Below are 12,198 nucleotides of genomic sequence, written 5' to 3' on the forward strand. Positions count from 1 at the left end.
ATGACCCACATTCCGTTGGGGCTTTGTCTTTCTTAGGTATCAGCGAGATTGAGGCCTGTGCTAGCGCGGGTGGCAGTGTGCCTTAGCCAGCGAGTCTGTAAATATCGCCCGCAGGTGCGGGGCCAGTGCTGTCGCAGATTTTTGTAGAAGTCCGCCGGGAACCCGTCTGGTCCCGGTGCCTTCCCCGCCGCATGGAGCTAATGCTGTCCATGATCTCTCCCAGTACTAGTGGTGCTTCCAGGCCCCGTTTTTCCCACGTGCTTGGCGGATTTGGTGCACTGCTTTCCTGGTGGAGAGCAGGTCAAAGTTCCTTTGTAGCTCTTTCCTCTCCGCTAGGAGCTCTACGGTCGGGGCCTCGGAGTATTTACGGTCTACCTCCAGTATGGAGTCGACCAGCTGCTGCCTAGCCGCCCTTTCCTCCCTAACTCTCTCAAACACCTTATTAATCTGTTCCGGAGCCGCCACCAACTCCTCCATCCTGTCCCGCACCTGAACCTTCTCAGCTGATGCACCACTTTCCCTGTGCACAATAGGTCAAACCTCGCCTGTAACTCCTTTCTCTTTGCCAGGAGCCCTGGGTCCAGGTCCCCCACCTACCTCCCATCCACCTCCAAAATCTCTTCCATCAGTTGTTGGCATTCCTCCCTCTCCTTCCTATCCACCTTGGCCTGAAACAGGATCACCTCCCCCCTTACGACCACTTTCAGAGCCTCCCAAACCACCAATGAAATGCCGAGCAGAACCTGAGTTGACACCTTGAACCACAATGTCTGAAGAATGGATCTGTGGTTAGAAGAAAGATGTCATTCGACAGTTCGAAGTAGAGTAAATTTGACCTGTCTGGGACACGGGTCAGAAGGAGAATAAGAACCAAGCATCAAAGATTCCGTTTCAGCGACGACCGAGGATCAACCGGGACAAATGGGTGAGGCTCAGAGAATAGAACAGACCTCCGAGAGGAATGTGGCCAATTCAGTTCAAAGGGGTAATATCTACTTATGTCTGAAGCTCTGACATCACCTCGGTCAGAGTTTCCCCGGTGAGGGGAGCGGCCCCACCCGACGACCCAGCCCCCGCCACCTTCCTTCCTGCAGGACTCACAGCAGCACTCGCCGGCGGACCTTCGCTCACCCCCTTCTTTCCAGCACCTTTCCTCTGGGACTTCGTCAGCCTCCTTATGACTTCCCACAACAACTCATCTAAAAGCTGTCCCAAAACCAGACATAAACGTCCAAAAGTCCGAGACTCTCGCAGGAGCCACCTAACGAGTGACATCCACCGACATGTTGTCACCGGAAGTCCCCGGAATGAACAATATCAATATGACACCAGCATCTCCATATTAACGACAGGCCATTCATCTGCTCTGTCTGTGGACAGAGCTTCACTCAGTCAGGCAGCCTGCTGGCACTGGGGAGAGGACATTGAAAAATGTTCCAGGAGTGGGAAGGAATTCAGCCAATCCTCCAGCCTGTTGACACACCAGCGAGTTCAAGCTGGGGAGCTGCTGTTTCCGTGTTCTCTGTGCGGATAGAGAGTCATTCACCCATCCCACTTCCTGACACACCAGCGACTTCATGTTTGACTGCAGGGGTTGGACTCTGCTGAGGGGAATATTCACTCTATCTGAGCCCCTCAGAATTACACACAACTCAATTCAATCTCCCTTCAGCCTCCTCTGTTCCAATGAGAACAACCCCAGCCTCTCCAATCTTTCCTCATCGTTAAAATTCTCCATCCCGTAAAACATCATCATAAATCCCCTCTGCAGCCTCTCTCGAGTGATCACATCCTTCCTGTAATGTGGTGACCAGAAATGTCCACAGTGCTCCGGCTGTGGTCTAACTGGTGTTTGATCCAGTTCCAGCACAATCTCCCTGCTCTTATATTCTTGGCCCTCGGCTACCAAAGGAAACTATCCCACCAGCCTTCCTTTTTTAAAATATAAACGTAGAGTAACCAATTAATAAATTCCAAGTAAAGGGCAATTTATTGTGGCCAATCCATCTACCCTGCGCATCTTTGGGTTGTGGGGGCAAAACCCATGCAAACAAGGGTGAATTTCATTTTTCATTTTCATTTCATTTCATGTGCAAACTCCACACGGACAGTGACCCAGAGCCGGGATCAAACCTGGAACATCGGTGCCGTGAGGCAACAATGCTAACCACTGTGCCATTGGGCTGCCCCCACCTGCCTTCCTCAGCATTGAGGAGAGAGAGAGAGGCAGCAGAGGGAAAGGCACCAAAGAGAAGAGAGGAGCACCAGAGACTGAGACAGGAGAGGGAGAACAGTGAGACAGAAGGCAAGAGAGGCACCAGAGAGAGGAGCACCAGGGACTGAGGGAGGCAGGAGAGAGAGGGGAGAGGAGAGAGCGAGAGTGGGAGAGACCCTAGTCAGTAACAAAAATAAGTAATGAAATTGAGTTCAGACACATCTTCATGAACTGACACCACTTTGTTCACAGATTAACAGAGTAATCACTGTACTTGAATCAATGTTATTCACTTTTGGAATTGAATGAATTAAGGGTCAGATTAACTATCACAATAACCCAGTATCAGATAGGTCTGTTTAATACAGAACAGGGTTAAACCCAGTGTCCAATATTACAGGTCTCTGTGGCTGTTGGAAGCCTGGTTTCACTGTACAGCTGACAAACCCACACCTTCAGTTAACTCGTCTACCCAGGGTCTGTTTATAAACCCTCATCACAACCTATTACCTGGTTAGCTATTTATATATGGTCATCATGGTCGGGCAGCTAACACACAGCTCAACCTGAAACTATGGTTCTTTCTACTGATTCCAGCTCTGACAAGGGATCAGAGCATCTCCAGCCCTCAGCTCTGTTACTGGGCTGTCATTGACATGAGGAACAGAGAGACAGCAAGTTGCCTGAGGCTTAAATGGGAAGTTGAAACTTGTGACTCAAGACCAACTGCGTAAGATCTCTGAAAAGATCAATAACTTCAAAAGATAAATTCTAAACCCAGTGAACAAACTAAAGAATCATAAGACAAAAACTTCAAGTTTATGACTTTTACTGCAACAAACAAACGAAAAATAACAATGCCTGAACACTATTTTTATAGGGAACGTATCCCATAAACTATAAATAGAACGTTGCCCTTTTACTTTTAACACAATCAAAAATCACACTCCATGGTTTTGTCGCTGAAGTTGTCACTCAATTCTCCTGGAACCAGCCCAATGTGATTCTTCTTTCCTGTGTTTACTTCCATTCGATTCCTTTGCCTGACTGGCAATCCTTAACTCCAGAAGTATCTTTTGCAGCGATGGTTCTACTAATGATATTCAGGTCCTGATTAATAATAATAATCTATATTGTCACAAGTCGGCTTACATTAACGCTACAATGAAATTACCGTGAAAAGCCCCTAGTCGCTACATTCTGGCACCTGTTCGGGTACACTGAGGGAGAATTCAGAATGTCCAAATTACCTAACAGCGTGCCTTTCGGGACTTGTGGGAGGAAACCGGAGCACCCGGAAGAAACACATGTAGACACGAGGAGAACATGTAGACTCTGCAGTGACCCAAGCCGGGAATCGAACTTGGCACCCTGGAACTGTGAATCAACAGTGCTAACCACCGTGCCACCATGCTGCCCATAACCAAGTGACTCTTCCAAATCCTGAAGTCTTTTTTTCGGTAAATAATCATCTAATCATAGAATCATAGAATTTACAGTGCAGAAGGAGGCCATTCGGCCCATCGAGTCTGCACCGGCTCTTGGAAAGAGCACCCCACCCAAGGTCCACACCTCCACCCTATCCCCACAGCCCAGCAACCCCACCCAACACTAAGGGCAACCTTGGACACTATGGGCAATTTAGCATGGCCAATCCACCTAACCCGCACATCTTTGGACTGTGGGAGGAAACCGGAGCACCCGGAGGAAACCCACGCACACACGGGGAGGATGTGCAGACTCCGCACAGACAGTGACCCAAGCCGGAATCGAACCTGGGACCCTGGAGCTGTGAAGCATTTGTGCTATCCACAATGCTACCGTGCTGCCCACCTGTAAACCTGTAAACCTAATGGAAATTAAGAACAGACAATTCTAGTTCCTATGAAACATTCGTTCCTCTCTCATTCCTCAAAAGCTGTAAATCGCCATCCAACACACTCTCTCCATTCTCACTCTGCTGTATGTAATATTCATCCTCCCAATTCTCTAAAGGTGCTGATTCAGTCTGACTGGCAGATCCATTCTCACTGCTTCCCGTCCTGGACAGGCCTGAAAATCTCCATGCAGACTGCCAGACAGAAATATGTCGATATTACTGAACTCAAAATGTGTGCAACATAGACTGGATTCACTTCCTTTCTCTTCAGTTGCTGCAAGTCACCAACGTCCCCCCCAGAATGAGACAAGAAATGGAAAGATAAAGTGGACTTGGAGCAGCTGCTCCCTATTGTGGGGCATTCGAGAACGAGAAGAGGTAGCAAATTCAAAACAGAGTTGAAGAGAAGCTGCTTCTCCCAAGGGCTGTGGATCTGTGGAATTCACGACCCCAGAATGCGGTGGAGCTGGGACAGGAGTAAATGTAGGGAGGAGTTAGACAGATTTTAAATCGGGTTTAGGGTTATGGAGAAATCTCAGGATGGTAGAGATAAGGCCAGGATGAAATCAGCCATCATCGAATGGCAGAGCAGACTCGATGGGCCAAATGGCCTAATTCTGCTCCTATATCTTATGATCTTATGAAAGGGGGATACATTGATTTGCTCCCAGATGTTGCCCAGAGGAGGAAGTTTAGTCTGAAACTCATTGTCCAACCTCCACAGTGTGACATCACAAAGGAGCTCGTCCTCCAAATCAGCCAATAGGAATAAATCCGCTCCGCACTGACGTCATTGCGTTAGAGCACACACGCCCAGCGCGCGGACACGGGAGCCCCGCCCCCACCTTTTGTTCCCCTCCCCCAACACTTCCTCGATACAGTTTCCAGGCAACCGACTGACAGCTCCGGCTATCGATGATTTCCTCTCCCCTGGCCCGGGACTGCGCATGTCTGAGCGACAGGGGCAGCTGTGCAAAGACACGTGAGCTCACATCCGCAGACCTTACTGCTGAGTTGTGACCAATGGGATGATTGGAGGACCGGAAGGACTCTGCTCCTCCGCCAATCAGAACTCCCCCATTGTCTCATTGCGGAAGCTGTAAACCTGTAAACCTAATGGAAATTAAGAACAGACAATTCTAGTTCCTATGAAACATTCGTTCCTCTCTCATTCCTCAAAAGCTGTAAATCGCCATCCAACACACTCTCTCCATTCTCACTCTGCTGTATGTAATATTCATCCTCCCAATTCTCTAAAGGTGCTGATTCAGTCTGACTGGCAGATCCATTCTCACTGCTTCCCGTCCTGGACAGGCCTGAAAATCTCCATGCAGACTGCCAGACAGAAATATGTCGATATTACTGAACTCAAAATGTGTGCAACATAGACTGGATTCACTTCCTTTCTCTTCAGTTGCTGCAAGTCACCAACATCCCCCCCAGAATGAGACAAGAAATGGAAAGATAAAGTAGACTTGGAGCGGCTGCTGCCTCTTGTGGGGCATTCAAGAACGAGAGGTAATAGTCTTTGGATAAGAGGTAGCAAATTCAAAACAGAGTTGAGGAGAAACTGCTTCTCCCACGTGCTGTGAATCTGTGGAATTCACTACCCCAGAGTGCGGTGGAGCTGGGACAGTGAGTACATTTAGGGAGGAGTTAGACTTTTAATCGGTTGAAGGATTCTGAAGAACTCTCAGGACAGTGGAGATAAGGCCAGGATGAGATAAGCGATGATCAAATGGCGGAGCGGACTCGATGGGCCAAATGGCCTAATTCTGCTCCTATATCTTATGATCTTCTGAAAGGGGAGACATTGATTTGCTCCCAGATGTTGCCCAGAGGAGGAAGTTTTAGTCTGAAACTCATTGTCCAACCTCCACATTGTGACATCACAAAGATGCTCGTCCTTTAAATCAACCAATAGGAATAAATCCATTCCGCAGTGACGTCACTGCATTTGAGTGCACTCGCCCCGCGCGCGGATACAGGAGCCCCGCCCCCGTCCATTTTTCTCCCCTCCCCGACCCATCCTGGAGACAAGGTTTCCAAGCAACTGGCTGACAGTTCCGGCTATCGATGACTGCCTCTCTCCCCACCCGGGACTGCGCATGGTCTCAGGGAGAGGGGACTCTGCGCATGTGCAGAGGGAGCTCACCTCCGGTGACACTGCTGAGTTGTGACCAATAGGAAGATTGGAGGACCGGAAGGACTCTGCTCCTCCGCCAATCAGAGCTCCCCCATTGTCTCAATGCGGAAATTGGACATGGAGGTTTCTGCCGAGCAAAGCTGTTGTTCCTCCAACCCTGAATGAGCTTGAGCTGCACACAGACTAAATCATCTCCCTGTCTCCAACATCTGTGAGTAAAACACTTTATTTTCTCAGTCTGACCTTCAATTGGTGACTTGCAATAACTAGAGAAAGGAAATGAATCCAGGGAGGGTGCAGGCTCTGCAAATGTTCGCCCAGGTTTCGCTATCTCTTAAAGACATTGACATCCTTTGCTCCCTCAGCTTGACATATTTATTTGCCTGGCTAAAAGGATCATCTCTTTCCTAATGTTCACAATTAAAGGGCTGCTTTCCCCAGGAGATGGCTGACATTTAAGGGGACAGTAAACAGGACATAATTCCTTCCCTATCAGTTTATTTCCATCATCAGCAAACTGACGGAAGGAGTCATCAACAGTGCAATCAAATAGCACTTTACTGAGCAATAACCTGTTCGTAGACGCTCAGTTTGGGTTCTGCCAGGGTCACTCAGCTCCTGACCTCATTACAGCTTTCAAACATGGACGAAAGAGCTGAATGCCAGAGGTGAGGTGAGAGTGACTGCCCTTGGCATCAAGGCAGGATTTGACCGAGTATGACATCAAGGAGACCCAGCTAAAATGGAGTCAATGGGAATTGGGGAAAACTCTCCGTCGGTTAGAGTCATACTTGGCACAAAGGAAGATGGTTGTGGTGGTTGGAGGTCAATCATCTCAGTTCCAGGAGTTCCTCAGGGCAGTATCCCAAACCCAACCATCTTCAGCTGCTTCATCAATGACCTCCCTTCCATCATAAGGTGAGAAGTGGGGATGTTTGTGGATGACTGCACAATGTTCAGCACCATTCGCGACGACTCAGATAATGAAGCAGTCCATGTCCAAATGCAGTAAGACCGGGACAGTATCCAGATGTGGGCTGATAAGTGGCAAGTTACATTTGTGCTATACAAATGCCAGGCAATGACCATCTCCTACAAAGGAGGATCTAACCACCACCACTTGACATTCAGTGGCAATACCATCGCTGAATCCCCCACAACCAACATCCTGAGGGTTACCATTGATCAGAAACTGAACTGGACCACCCACATTAATATGGTGGTCACCAGGGCAGGTCAAAGACTACAGCGAGTAACGCACCTCCTGACCCCCAAAGCCTGTCCACCATCTACAAGGTACAAGTCAGGTGTGTAATAGAATAATCACCACTTGCCTGGTTGAGTGCAGCTCCAACAACACTCAAGATGCTTCTCTACACCATCCAGAACAAAGCAGCCCGCTTGACTGCTCTCCCTTCCACAAATATTCAAACCCTCCAACACCGACGAACACATCTCCTACAAAGGAGGATCTAACCACCACCCCTTGACATTCAGTGGCAATACCATCGCTGAATCCCCTACAACCAAGATCCTGAGAGTTACACAGCCGTGTATATCATCTACAATGTGCACTGCAGTAACTCACCAAGTTTCCTCAGACAGCACCTTCCAAACCCACGACCACTACTATCTAGAAGGACAAGAGCAGCAGATACCCGGGAACCTCACCACCTGGAGGTTCACCTCCAAGTCACTCACCAGCTGGACTTGGAAATATATCGCCCTTCCTTCATTGTTGCTGGGGGCGATATCCTGGAACTTCTTCCCTGACAGCACAGGGGATGTACCTACAACTCAAGGACTGCAGCGGTTCAAGAAGGCAACTCATCACCACCTTCTGAAGGGCAACTAAGGATGGGCAATAAATGCTGGCTGAACCGTGACTCTCACGTCTCGTAAATGAATTTTTTAAATTGTTATATCGGACAGAGATATATGGAATGTATTATATATATTATTGATGGTTCTGTCAGAAAATACATGTATTATTAGTTCTAGTTTTGTCATATAGTACTGGACCTACATTATATATTTCCAGCCATACAGTCATTGCAGCACTGACAGAATCTATTTGGTAACTCAAGTCAATGCTGAGTCTCTGTACAGCAATCCAGTCAGTCCCGTTGCCCCTCGATATCCCTGTTCCCCTGCAAGTTTATTTTCTTCATATTTTATTTTGAATTATTGATCATCTCGACTTCCACAACCCTTGTGGGCAGTCGCCTTCAGTAGGGACCACTCCGTGACTAAATAAAATTCTTCCTCAGAATCATCCCATCTCTAATCAGTAAATACACTTAGATGGAGAGTCTCTACTTTTGTACAGGTTGTAGTGATTTAGATTTGTTGATCAGCATCAATCAGCACCTTGATGAGAATTGGGAGGGAAAGGAAGTGAATCCAGTCCGTATATTACACATATTTTTTGTCCAGTAACATAGACACATATCTGTCTGGCAGCCTCTGTGTCCAGGACAGGAAGTAGTGAGCTTGGATCTGTCAATCAGCCTGATTCAGTGCCTTCAGGAGAATTGGGAGGGTGAATATTAGATACAGCAGAGTGAGAATAGAGGGAGATTGTGTGGAATGGAGATTTAGAGCATTTGAGGGAAAGAGAGAGAGCAAACAATGTTCGATAGAAACTAGAATTGTCTGTTCTGAATTTCTATCTTGTACTGACAGTGATGGTTTTTGTAAAATCTTTTTTGCAGAAAGTTCGAACGAGAGGAATTTGAGGTGCATATCTCAAACTAAATATCACGTCAAGAGCTGACTGAGTCATTCAATTATTGGGAACCGAATATCATCGACCTTTGAATCTAGGAGAAATGTTTGTCTATTCTGTCAGCTTCAAGAGATTTTAAACATCGGTGTGTTTAGAAAAACACTGAGACACACACACACACACCCATGTGAGACTGTTACAGAGCACTGACTGTGGAAAGAGCTTCAACCACCAGTTACATGGTCTGAAAAAATACTACATCATTCATATCAGGGAGAGACTGTACACATGTTCTGTGTGTGGACGAGGCTTCAACTGATCGTCCAACGTGGTAAGACGCAAGATCATCCGGGCTATGGAGAAACCATGGAAATGTGAGGACTGTGGGAAGGGATTCACTAAATTATCCAGCCTGCAGACACACCAGCGAATTCACACCGGGGAGAGGCCATTCATCTGCACTGTGTGTGAAAAGGGATTCACCCAGTCATCCAACCTACAGACACACCAGCGAGTTCACACCGGGAAGAGACCATTCACCTGCACCGTGTGTGGGAAGGGATTCACTCAGTCATCCAGCCTGCTGAGCCACAATGTCATTCACACCAATGAGAGACCCTTTAAATGCTCTGACTGTGGGAGCAGCTTCAAACGTGCTGTAGGTTTGATGATCCACCAGCGCATTCACACTGAGGAGAGACCATTCAGCTGCTCTCACTGCACAAAGAGGTTTCGAAAGTCATCCACACTGCGGGAACACCAGCGAGTTCACACTTGATTCACCTGCTCTGATTGTGGGAAGAGATTTAGTGATTCATCTGCCCTGTTGACACACCAGTGAGTCCACACTGGAAAGAAGCCATTCACCTGCTCTCACTGTGGGGAGGGATTCACTCAGTCGTCCAACATGCTGAGACACCAAAGGGTTCACAAGTAATGTTGGGTTGGATTCTGCTGTTATTCCTGCTGTTAATCACATCCAGGACTGAACCTGGAGTGGGTGGAGGGGTTTGTCTCCTCGTCAACTCCTGGTGCTCGGATGTGGCGACCCTGGTGAACTACTGCTCCCCGGACCTGGAATACCCGACTGTGAAGTACCGTCCATACTGCCTTCCACGGAGTTCACCTCTGCCATCATCACGGCGGTCTACATCCCACCCCAGGCGGAAGTGAAGAAGGCGCTTGATGAATTCTAACCGCTATAAATAACAATGAAACCGAATACCCGGAGGCCTTGTTCATCGTGGCCGGGGACATCAACCAGGCCAACCTCGAGTGTACTGCCAAAATTTCACCAACACATCTCCTGTCCCGACAGGTACCCCAACATCCCTGACCACTGCTGCACAAACATCAAGGGCGCCTGATGATCCATCCACTGGCTGCACTTCGGAAAATCGGACCACAAGATGGCGCTCCCTCTCCCGGCATACAAGCAGAAACTTAAGCAGAGAATCCGGTTAAGAAGGTCGTGCAGTGCTGGTCCGAGGCAACAGAAGAGCTCCTGTGCAACTGCTTGGAGTCAGTGGACTGGTCCATATTCAAGAACTCAGCAGTCAAACTAAACGAGTATGCCAGCACCATCACAGACTTCATCAGCAAGTGGTAGAAGATTGTGTGTCAAAGAAGGTAGTACGTATCTTACCCAACCAGAAACCATGGTTTAATTGGGAGATTCACTCCCTACTGAAGGCCATGTCTGAGGCATTCAAGACAGGTGGCTCAACCTGTAAATCTAGGTACGACCTCTGCAAAGCCAACAGGGACGCCAAGCGACAATATCACGTGAAGCTAGAGTCACAGACTAACGACATGGACTCACATTGGTTATGGCAAGGCTCAAACAACATAATGGGCTACAAAGTAAAGCCGAGTAGAATCTTCAGCAATAGCGCACCCCTCCCCGACAAACACAATGCATTCGATGCTTGTTTCGAGCAGGAAACCAACAAACCGTTGTCAACTGCCTCAGCAGTCTTGGACACACCAATACCCACCGTCACAGCCTCCCAAGTCAGAATGGCGTTCTTGAAAGTGAACCCTCAGAAAGCGATGGGTCCTGACGAGATCCCAGATCGCGCACCCAGATCCTGCGCTGACCCACTGGCAGGCGTGTTTGCGGACATCCTCAGCCTCTCCCTACTACGTTCCCACCTGCTTCAAGAAGACCACCATCATACCAGGGCCAAAGAAGAACCAGGTAACGTGCCTCAATGACTGCAATCCGGTGGCCTTGACAGCGATCATTATGGTGTGCTTCGAGAGGTCGGCCATGACTCACATCCAACTCCACACTCCCAGAGTGCCTTGATCCACTGCAATTTGCATACCGCCGCAACGGTCCACAGCAGACGCCTTCTCCCTGGCCCTACACTCATCCCTGCAGCAACTCGACAACAAGGACACCTACATCAGACTCCTATTCATTAACTACAGCTGTGCCTTCAACACTATAATCCCAGCCAAGCTCACATCAAAACTCCAAGACCTAGGACGTGGCTCCTCCCTCTGTAATTGGATCCTCGAATTCCTGATACATAGACCACAATCAGTAAGGATAAACAACAACTCCTCCACGATAGTCCTCAATACTAGGGTTCCACAAGGTTGCGTACTTAGCTCCTATACTCCCTGTACACACACGACTGTGGCAAAATTTGGCTCCCGCTCCCATCTATGAGTTTTCTGATGACACGACCGTAGTGGGTCGGATCTCAAACAACAATGGGTCAGCGTACAGGAGGGAGATAGAGAATCTAGTGGCATGGTGTAATGGACAAAGACCGGGTCCCAAACACACACAGCGACTGGAGACACAGCAGGAGATGAAATGGTTAATGTGGCCAGGGGATTGAGACACCATTGTGACACCATCAAGACATTGACACACTCCAGAGAGAAACTGACTTAAAAACAATCAGGATCGAATTAAACACACTGGACATGGTCAAAGTGGGAGTGAAATTAAAGCGATAATGGGACAATGAAGGGCTTGGGAGAAATAATACTGAGTAAGAACTGTCCAGAAAGAGAGAGCTGGAGAATCTTTTACATCCATGTTTGATCTGTTCCTTGAAGCATCTGTCCTAATGTACCAGTAACTGAGAACTCACGGCGCTAATTCAGGAGAAGAAAAGATGGAGTAGATGTTACCCCAGGCGGAGCCAGAAAAGAAATGGGAAATAATGAAGTGACATTGAGTGAGGAGTCAGAAAGACTCTTCCCCCCCC

At 48.2% G+C, this 12,198-nt stretch overlaps 1 protein-coding gene across 4 annotated transcripts in view; it reads left to right on the forward strand.

The window, feature by feature from the left end:
* Positions 1-12,198, forward strand: part of LOC140422263 (uncharacterized) — a 35,691-nt gene extending 23,493 nt beyond the window's left edge. For all 4 annotated transcript variants that reach the window (XR_011947337.1, XR_011947338.1, XR_011947340.1 and 1 more), the window contains exon 3: positions 8,955-12,198. The gene's annotated coding sequence lies outside the window, so the exon portion shown is untranslated. The remainder of the gene's footprint in view (positions 1-8,954) is intronic.

Source organism: Scyliorhinus torazame, chromosome 5, assembly GCF_047496885.1.
Source record: "Scyliorhinus torazame isolate Kashiwa2021f chromosome 5, sScyTor2.1, whole genome shotgun sequence".
In the NCBI taxonomy this organism is placed as follows: domain Eukaryota; kingdom Metazoa; phylum Chordata; class Chondrichthyes; order Carcharhiniformes; family Scyliorhinidae; genus Scyliorhinus; species Scyliorhinus torazame.